Below are 11033 nucleotides of genomic sequence, written 5' to 3' on the forward strand. Positions count from 1 at the left end.
GCATCAAAGAGTCACCACTAAGTATACACCTATGCAGTAAAGCGTCTCAAATGTACAGCAAAACATATCACACAATGGGTGAGGACCCACCTAACATCATCTTGTAGAAGACGGAGGATTCCACCACCTTAGGAGAGGTCAAGCTCAAAGCTGGAAACGTGCAATAAAGACTACAATACCTTATCAAAACAATTATCCCGTACGCTACATATGTGTCAGTCATCACTTTATTCCAGCCATTTATGAGTCAGGGAGCTCAGGATGAACAGCCTCATGGGTTCCTCTGAGACAGATCACTAGAAGAGAGGTCCATTACATAACGCGTCTCACTGGAGGACCTGGGCCCTTAATACATTACCTGGAGAGCTGTGTCATACTACATCTCACCTGTGGTGGTGCTGCAGGCAAAATGAACACTTACTGCCAGATTACTCCATAGGTTGCTGCTGATCCTTGACGGTCCTAGGTGGGGATTATCGTTTGAGCTGATATTTTTGAGGATTTTTCGACCTATAAAGGGTTGTTACCATGTATTTTTTTAAAATCTTGTAAAATTCTATCCCGTGAGTTTATTAAAATGTGAACATTTGAGCAATTTTTGATTTTCTTGCAGGATTTGTGTCATTAATACATTTTATAAAAAAAACTTTATTAACACAATTTGTCTCCTTTCTGTGAAATGTCTTTACTCTTACGGACTTGTGTGTGATATCGGGGGGAAATTGTGGCCGGGTATATCTCAGGCCCTATAAACATAGAAACTGGGTTCTGGTGTCGTATGGAAGAGGCGATACAGAGGAGGCCCAGCAGTAAGGGTCAAAAATAACCCGGGTGCCATTATCCTGGAGACACATGGGCACCACCATTTTAGGTTAGATCTTTGGCCTCCAGAGCGAGATCTTCGGGAGCTCCTCCAGTCCCATGACAGTCACAAGCCTAGTAAAGTCTCCCAATCTTGTCGTCCTATTAGAGACTAGAGATGAGGGAACACTAAAATGTCCGAGGTTCGAAATCTGATTCGAACAGCCGCTCACTGTTCGACTGTTCGAACGGATTTCGAACCCCATTATAGTCTATGGGGGGAAATGCTCGTTTCAGGGGTAGGCAACATTCAATAAAATTATACCTACCAAGTCCACGAGTGACGGTCGGGCTGGATTCTCCTTGAAGTCTTCTCCCGGCGCAGGGCCCCCACGGCATCTTCCGGCTCTGAATTCACTCTGCCAGGCATCGGGGCCTAGGCAGAGCCAACTGCACATGCACGGTCGGCTCTGTCCGGCCCGACACCTGAGCAGAGCCGACTGCGCATGCGAGGGCATGCCCGCGCATGCGCAGTCGGCTCTGCATAGGCCGGATGCCTAGGCAGAGTGAATTCAGAGCCGGAAGAAGACGCGGGGACGCAGCGCGGAGAAGACGTCGGAAAGGTAAGAGAAGAACCAGCGTTGATTGGCCGAATGTATAGCAGGTATAGAATGTATAGTATTCTGCCAATCAACGCTGGTTCTGCATTGAACCTTAAACTTCGAACAGCTAGTAGTGTTTGATCAAGTACGAGTATTTTGAATACTGTAGTATCCGATCGAACACCTACTCGCTCAACTCTATTAGAGACCAATCTGTAAAAAAAAAAAAATAATTAATTTTACACATTCGAATCACCCAGCTTTCCCTAGACCAGATCTAAAATAACTAAACACTGTGAAACACTTAGACATTAGGTATCCCTGCATCCAGAAACACTCGGTCTACAAACTTAGATATTTTGCTGCATTTGGTGATTTTTTGACATTTTTTGACATTTTTTTTTATACATTTTCCTCCCATAAAATTTTTTATAAAAAGGAGGACCTTTTTATACATCAGAAATTCCCCAGGATGGTAGAAATAAAAACAAAAACATCTGGCCCTGCAAAAAAAAAAAAAAAAAAAAAAAGACCCCTTATACATCACTGTATTAGAATTTGGTGACTCCAAGAATTTTTTTTTCCAGTTTTACATTTTTTAATGGGTTAAAAAGTTCTGGGAAGGGGTTAACTGCGTCTTCTGGAAATGTATCTACACCAATATACTCCTGCAACAGCTGGAGATAAGTAATATCGCCTGACAACTGGAGAACAGGAAAAGGATCTGACAACCAGACACCGACATACTGATACAACAGCTGGAGACCAGTCACATGATCTCACAATGTAAGAAGACCTGAGATCAGTAAAGTTTTATGATCTGACAACTAGGGGGCAGTCATCCTATCTGACAACAATAGTCAGTCACCTTCTCTGACAACTGGGGAGTCAATCACATGATTGTACACAGCGCCCTCTGCTGGTGGTCTGTAGAAGTGCAGTGATCTCACACACAGCACCCTCTGCTGGTGATATGTAGAAGTGCAGTGAGCTCAGATACAGCACCCTCTGCTGGTGGTCTGTAGAAGTGCAGTGAGCTCAGATACAGCACCCTCTGCTGGTGGTCTGTAGAAGTGCAGTGAGATCAGATACAGCACCCTCTGCTGGTGATATGTAGAAGTGCAGTGAGCTCAGATACAGCACCCTCTGCTGGTGGTCTGTAGAAGTGCAGTGAGCTCACATACAGCGTCCTCTGTCGGCCACTTGTGCTCCTGAGTCTCAGCTGCCTCCAAAAATGTAAGTACTAAGAAGTTACATGGAAATAATAATTGTACAGAAACTCACATCCCAGGTGTCACACAACAATACACAACACAGATGTAGCAACATAAATACAATACACAACAATACACAATATAGATGTAACACACAATACACAACAATGCACAGCACAGATGTAACACAACAATACACAATAATACACAATACAGATGTAGCAACATAAATACAATACACAACAATACACAGCACAGATGTAACACAACAACACACACCAACACACAATAAGTGACATGGCAGATGTAACAACATAAATACAACAATACACAGCACATGTATTACATCCTAGAACTGCACTATAAGAATCTAAAGGGACACAAGTACAATAACAGACAACACAAATATAACAGATAACATAGACACAACATAACAGACACAATGATATACATATAGAATACATTAAAGGTAGAAGGATAAGACAGCTATTGTATGGTATATGGGCTGTGGACTATTGTGTATTATTTTATCTATGCCATTAATATTGTGTGTGTATAGTGCTGTATACTGTATAAGTAATATATATATATATATATATATATATATATATATATATATATATATATATATATATATACACTCACCGGCCACTTTATTAGGTACACCATGCTAGTAACGGGTTGGACCCCCTTTTGCCTTCAGAACTGCCTCAATTCTTCGTGGCATAGATACAACAAGGTGCTGGAAGCATTCCTCAGAGATTTTGGTCCATATTGACATGATGGCATCACACAGTTGCAGTCGCAGATTTGTCGGCTGCACATCCATGATGCGAATCTCCCGTTCCACCACATCCCAAAGATGCTCCTCTATTGGATTGAGATCTGGTGACTGTGGAGGCCATTGGAGTACAGTGAACTCATTGTCATGTTCAAGAAACCAGTCTGAGATGATTCCAGCTTTATGACATGGCATTGCATTATCCTGCTGAAAGTAGCCATCAGATGTTGGGTACATTGTGGTCATAAAGGGATGGACATGGTCAGCAACAATACTCAGGTAGGCTTTGGCGTTGCAACGATGCTCAATTGGTACCAAGGGGCCCAAAGAGTGCCAAGAAAATATTCCCCACACCATGACACCACCACCACCAGCCTGAACCGTTACCGATACAAGGCAGGATGGATCCATGCTTTCATGTTGTTGACGCCAAATTCTGACCCTACCATCCGAATGTCGCAGCAGAAATCGAGACTCATCAGACCAGGCAACGTTTTTCCAATCTTCAATTGTCCAATTTCGATGAGCTTGTGCAAATTGTAGCCTCAATTTCCTGTTCTTAGCTGAAAGGAGTGGCACCCGGTGTGGTCTTCTGCTGCTGTAGCCCATCTGTAGCCTCAAAGTTGGACGTACTGTGCGGCGTTCAGAGATGCTCTTCTGGCTACCTTGGTTGTAACGGGTGGCTATTTGAGTCACTGTTGCCTTTCTATCAGCTCGAACCAGTCTGGCCATTCTCCTCTGACCTCTGGCATCAACAACGCATTTCCGCCCACAGAACTGCCGCTCACTGGATGTTTTTTCTTTTTCGGACCATTCTCTGTAAACCCTAGAGATGGTTGTGCGTGAAAATCCCAGTAGATCAGCAGTTTCTGAATTACTCAGACCAGCCCTTCTGGCACCAACAACCATGCCACGTTCAAAGGCACTCAAATCACCTTTCTTCCCCATACTGATGCTCGGTTTGAACTGCAGGAGATTGTCTCGACCATGTCTACATGCCTAAATGCACTGAGTTGCCGCCATGTGATTGGCTGATTAGAAATTAAGTGTTAACGAGCAGTTGGACAGGTGTACCTAATAAAGTGGCCGGTGAGTGTATATATATATATATATATATATATATATATATATATATATATATATGTTATGTATTATTGTATACATGTTGTATTCTTTTCTTAGTATTGTAAATGATGTGCTGTTTATTTTGTGTAAGTGTATTGTATACATATTGTATCCGTGTTGTATTATTATATACCTCTTGCACTATTGTATATGGATTGTATATCACTATGCTTGTGCCGCACTATTACACACTATTGTGTAGTGTTACATTGTGTTACACCTGGGGTGTGATATATATATATATATATATATATATATATGTAACCAAACATTTCTCTATACACAGTGATACAATGAGCAGTGATTACAAGATCCCAACAAAATGGGCCAAACCCCAGAGCCCCGACCTGCAGGGCCACAAAGGTGAGACATCTGAGGTTTTAGGGTCCCTGATGTGGTGGCATCAGATCATAGGGTCACATAGGATGCAGTGAATGGATCATGTAGAGGTTATACTGAAATGTAGTAGGGTAATATCATGTTTATAATAGGTGGGGCATAGTGGACTTCAACATGACTGATCCCTTGTTCCTGTGGAAGACGTGCGGCCACCAGAGGATTTAGGAGGGTAACAGTAGAGACTAAAGGAGGCCAAAGGGTCTGGGGGTATCAGAGGGGTCTGTATGGGACAGGGGGGTCTGGGGGTATCAGAGGGGTCTGTATGGGACAGGGGGGTCTGGGGGTATCAGAGTGGTCTGTATGGGATAGGAGGGTCTGGGGGTATCAGAGGGGTCTGTATGGGACAGTTGGGTCTGGAGGTATCAGAGTGGTCTGTATGGGGCAGAGGGGTCTGGGGGTATCAGAGTGGTCTGTATGGGGCAGAGGGGTCTGGGGGTATCAGAGTGGTCTGTATGGGGTAGAGGGGTCTGGGGGTATCAGAGTGGTCTGTATGGGGCAGAGGGGTCTGGGGGTATCAGAGTGGTCTGTATGGGACAGGGGGGTCTGGGGGTATCAGAGTGGTCTGTATGGGACAGGGGGGTCTGGAGGTATCAGAGTGGTCTGTATGGGACAGGGGGGTCTGGGGGTATCAGAGTGGTCTGTATGGGACAGGGGGGTCTGGGGGTATCAGAGTGGTCTGTATGGGACAGGGGGGTCTGGGGGTATCAGAGTGGTCTGTATGGGACAGGGGGTCTGGAGGTATCAGAGTGGTCTGTATGGGACAGGGGGGTCTGGAGGTATCAGAGTGGTCTGTATGGGACAGGGGGGTCTGGAGGTATCAGAGTGGTCTGTATGGGACAGTTGGGTCTGGAGGTATCAGAGTGGTCTGTATGGGACAGGGGGGTCTGGGGGTATCAGAGTGGTCTGTATGGGACAGGGGGGTCTGGAGGTATCAGAGTGGTCTGTATGGGACAGGGGGGTCTGGGGGTATCAGAGTGGTCTGTATGGGACAGGGGGTCTGGGGGTATCAGAGTGGTCTGTATGGGACAGGGGGGTCTGGGGGTATCAGAGTGGTCTGTATGGGTTAGAGGGGTCTGGGGGTATCAGAGTGGTCTGTATGGGGTAGAGGGGTCTGGGGGTATCAGAGTGGTCTGTATGGGACAGGGGGTCTGGGGGTATCAGAGTGGTCTGTATGGGGTAGAGGGGTCTGGGGGTATCAGAGTGGTCTGTATGGGACAGGGGGTCTGGATTTATCAGAGTGGTCTGTATGGGGCAGAGGGGTCTGGGGGTATCAGAGTGGTCTGTATGGGGCAGAGGGGTCTGGGGGTATCAGAGTGGTCTGTATGGGACAGGGAGGTCTGGGGGTATCAGAGTGGTCTGTATGGGACAGGGGGTCTGGGGGTATCAGAGTGGTCTGTATGGGACAGGGGGGTCTGGGGGTATCAGAGTGGTCTGTATGGGACAGGGGGTCTGGGGGTATCAGAGTGGTCTGTATGGGACAGGGGGGTCTGGGGGGTGTAGGTATCGGTGGGTATGGGGTAAACAGGTGATGGGAGGGCGCTTAGTGGTGTTCGGGTGGTGGGTGGGGGATTTAATAGTCTATGGTGGGTGGGGGGTTTGATACTCCATGCGTCTCATCTTCCTCTTGTTTGGTGACAGCTGGACACGTATTGGGCAGCGATCTCCACAGTGGCCTCTTCTTCTCCCAGTAGGATGTAGAGTTTCCTCTTCTCGTCTGCAGATATGAAGTCTGGGATGTGGGCAGAGAGTCTTTGGTAGTAGACTGCCCTCACAGCTGAGTATTTGGTGCAGTGTAGCAGGAAGTGGGTCTGGTCTTCTAGGGCCCCCTGGTCACAGTGCTGGCACAGTCTCTTCTCCCGTGGCTTGTACGTCTGCCTGTATCGCCCCGTCTCTATCTCCAGGTTGTGGGCGCTCAGTCTGTATCGGCTCAGGGTCTGTCTGTGCTTGGGGTGGCGTATTCTCTCCAGGTAGGTGGCCATGGTGTAGTCCCTTTGTAGGGATTGGTACACGGTGAGTTTCTTGGAGTTATTTATTTCGTTTCTCCATTCTTCAATGTACCGCTCTCTGTTTGCCTCTGTGGTCGCCTTTATTTCGGCCTTGGTTATCATCTGTTGGTGTTTTTGGTTTGGTGGTTGGCTGTTGTTTGGTTGGTGGGTGTCTGGTTTGCTCAGGTGGTTCAGCCATGCTTGTTGGTGGTAGGAGTCGGTGTTGCTCCCCTGAATGTGTGTGGTCTGTATGGGGCAGAGGGGTCTGGGGGTATCAGAGTGGTCTGTATGGGACAGGAGGGTCTGGAGGTATCAGAGTGGTCTGTATGGGACAGGGGGTCTGGGGGTATCAGAGTGGTCTGTATGGGACAGGAGGGTCTGGAGGTATCAGAGTGGTCTGTATGGGACAGGGGGTCTGGGGGTATCAGAGTGGTCTGTATGGGACAGGGGGGTCTGGGGGTATCAGAGGGGTCTGTATGGGACAGGGGGGTCTGGAGGTATCAGAGTGGTCTGTATGGGACAGGGGGGTCTGGGGGTATCAGAGGGGTCTGTATGGGACAGGGGGGTCTGGAGGTATCAGAGTGGTCTGTATGGGACAGGGGGGTCTGGAGGTATCAGAGTGGTCTGTATGGGACAGGGGGTCTGGGGGTATCAGAGTGGTCTGTATGGGACAGGGGGGTCTGGGGGTATCAGAGTGGTCTGTATGGGACAGTTGGGTCTGGAGGTATCAGAGTGGTCTGTATGGGACAGGGGGGTCTGGAGGTATCAGAGTGGTCTGTATGGGACAGGGGGGTCTGGAGGTATCAGAGTGGTCTGTATGGGACAGGGGGTCTGGGGGTATCAGAGTGGTCTGTATGGGACAGGGGGGTCTGGGGGTATCAGAGTGGTCTGTATGGGATAGAGGGGTCTGGGGGTATCAGAGTGGTCTGTATGGGACAGGGGGGTCTGGAGGTATCAGAGTGGTCTGTATGGGACAGGGGGTCTGGGGGTATCAGAGTGGTCTGTATGGGACAGGGGGGTCTGGAGGTATCAGAGTGGTCTGTATGGGACAGGGGGTCTGGGGGTATCAGAGTGGTCTGTATGGGACAGGGGGGTCTGGGGGTATCAGAGTGGTCTGTATGGGACAGGGGGGTCTGGAGGTATCAGAGTGGTCTGTATGGGATAGAGGGGTCTGGGGGTATCAGAGTGGTCTGTATGGGACAGGGGGGTCTGGAGGTATCAGAGTGGTCTGTATGGGGTAGAGGGGTCTGGGGGTATCAGAGTGGTCTGTATGGGACAGGGGGTCTGGATTTATCAGAGTAGTCTGTATGGGGCAGAGGGGTCTGGGGGTATCAGAGTGGTCTGTATGGGGCAGAGGGGTCTGGGGGTATCAGAGTGGTCTGTATGGGACAGGGGGGTCTGGGGGTATCAGAGGGGTCTGTATGGGACAGGGGGGTCTGGAGGTATCAGAGTGGTCTGTATGGGACAGTTGGGTCTGGAGGTATCAGAGTGGTCTGTATGGGACAGGGGGTCTGGGGGTATCAGAGTGGTCTGTATGGGACAGGGGGGTCTGGGGGTATCAGAGTGGTCTGTATGGGACAGTTGGGTCTGGAGGTATCAGAGTGGTCTGTATGGGACAGGGGGGTCTGGGGGTATCAGAGTGGTCTGTATGGGACAGGGGGGTCTGGAGGTATCAGAGTGGTCTGTATGGGACAGGGGGGTCTGGAGGTATCAGAGTGGTCTGGATGGGACAGGGGGGTCTGGAGGTATCAGAGTGGTCTGTATGGGACAGGGGGTCTGGGGGTATCAGAGTGGTCTGTATGGGACAGGGGGTCTGGGGGTATCAGAGTGGTCTGTATGGGACAGGGGGGTCTGGAGGTATCAGAGTGGTCTGTATGGGATAGAGGGGTCTGGGGGTATCAGAGTGGTCTGTATGGGACAGGGGGGTCTGGAGGTATCAGAGTGGTCTGTATGGGGTAGAGGGGTCTGGGGGTATCAGAGTGGTCTGTATGGGACAGGGGGTCTGGATTTATCAGAGTGGTCTGTATGGGGCAGAGGGGTCTGGGGGTATCAGAGTGGTCTGTATGGGACAGTTGGGTCTGGAGGTATCAGAGTGGTCTGTATGGGACAGGGGGGTCTGGGGGTATCAGAGTGGTCTGTATGGGACAGGGGGGTCTGGAGGTATCAGAGTGGTCTGTATGGGACAGGGGGTCTGGGGGTATCAGAGTGGTCTGTATGGGACAGGGGGGTCTGGGGGTATCAGAGTGGTCTGTATGGGACAGTTGGGTCTGGAGGTATCAGAGTGGTCTGTATGGAACAGGGGGGTCTGGAGGTATCAGAGTGGTCTGTATGGGACAGGGGGTCTGGGGGTATCAGAGTGGTCTGTATGGGACAGGGGGTCTGGGGGTATCAGAGTGGTCTGTATGGGACAGGGGGGTCTGGAGGTATCAGAGTGGTCTGTATGGGATAGAGGGGTCTGGGGGTATCAGAGTGGTCTGTATGGGACAGGGGGGTCTGGAGGTATCAGAGTGGTCTGTATGGGGTAGAGGGGTCTGGGGGTATCAGAGTGGTCTGTATGGGACAGGGGGTCTGGATTTATCAGAGTGGTCTGTATGGGGCAGAGGGGTCTGGGGGTATCAGAGTGGTCTGTATGGGACAGTTGGGTCTGGAGGTATCAGAGTGGTCTGTATGGAACAGGGGGGTCTGGAGGTATCAGAGTGGTCTGTATGGGACAGGGGGGTCTGGAGGTATCAGAGTGGTCTGTATGGGACAGGGGGTCTGGGGGTATCAGAGTGGTCTGTATGGGACAGGGGGGTCTGGGGGTATCAGAGTGGTCTGTATGGGACAGGGGGGTCTGGAGGTATCAGAGTGGTCTGTATGGGATAGAGGGGTCTGGGGGTATCAGAGTGGTCTGTATGGGACAGGGGGGTCTGGAGGTATCAGAGTGGTCTGTATGGGGTAGAGGGGTCTGGGGGTATCAGAGTGGTCTGTATGGGACAGGGGGTCTGGATTTATCAGAGTGGTCTGTAGGGGGCAGAGGGGTCTGGGGGTATCAGAGTGGTCTGTATGGGGCAGAGGGGTCTGGGGGTATCAGAGTGGTCTGTATGGGACAGGGGGGTCTGGGGGTATCAGAGTGGTCTGTATGGGACAGGGGGTCTGGGGGTATCAGAGTGGTCTGTATGGGACAGGGGGGTCTGGGGGTATCAGAGTGGTCTGTATGGGACAGGTGGTCTGGGGGTATCAGAGTGGTCTGTATGGGACAGGAGGGTCTGGGGGTATCAGAGTGGTCTGTATGGGACAGGGGGGTCTGGGGGTATCAGAGTGGTCTGTATGGGACAGGGGGGTCTGGGGGTATCAGAGTGGTCTGTATGGGACAGGGGGTCTGCGGGTATCAGAGGGGTCTGTATGGGACAGTTGGGTCTGGAGGTATCAGAGTGGTCTGAATGGGACAGGGGGGGTCTTGGGGTATCAGAGTGGTCTGTATGGGACAGGGGGGTCTGGGGGTATCAGAGTGGTCTGTATGGGACAGGGGGGTCTGGGGGTATCAGAGTGGTCTGTATGGGATAGGAGGGTCTGGGGGTATCAGAGGGGTCTGTATGGGACAGGGGGGTCTGGAGGTATCAGAGTGGTCTGTATGGGACAGTTGGGTCTGGAGGTATCAGAGTGGTCTGTATGGGACAGGGGGGTCTTGGGGTATCAGAGTGGTCTGTATGGGACAGGGGGGTCTGGGGGTATCAGAGTGGTCTGTATGGGACAGGGGGGTCTGGAGGTATCAGAGTGGTCTGTATGGGACAGGGGGGTCTGGAGGTATCAGAGTGGTCTGTATGGGACAGGGGGGTCTGGAGGTATCAGAGTGGTCTGTATGGGACAGGGGGGTCTGGAGGTATCAGAGTGGTCTGTATGGGACAGGGGGTCTGGGGGTATCAGAGTGGTCTGTATGGGACAGGGAGGTCTGGGGGTATCAGAGTGGTCTGTATGGGACAGGGGGGTCTGGAGGTATCAGAGTGGTCTGTATGGGGTAGAGGGGTCTGGGGGTATCAGAGTGGTCTGTATGGGACAGGGGGGTCTGGGGGTATCAGAGTGGTCTGTATGGGGTAGAGGGGTCTGGGGGTATCAGAGTGGTCTGTATGGGACAGGGGGGTCTGGA

Source organism: Leptodactylus fuscus, chromosome 3, assembly GCF_031893055.1.
Source record: "Leptodactylus fuscus isolate aLepFus1 chromosome 3, aLepFus1.hap2, whole genome shotgun sequence".
Lineage (NCBI taxonomy): Eukaryota > Metazoa > Chordata > Amphibia > Anura > Leptodactylidae > Leptodactylus > Leptodactylus fuscus.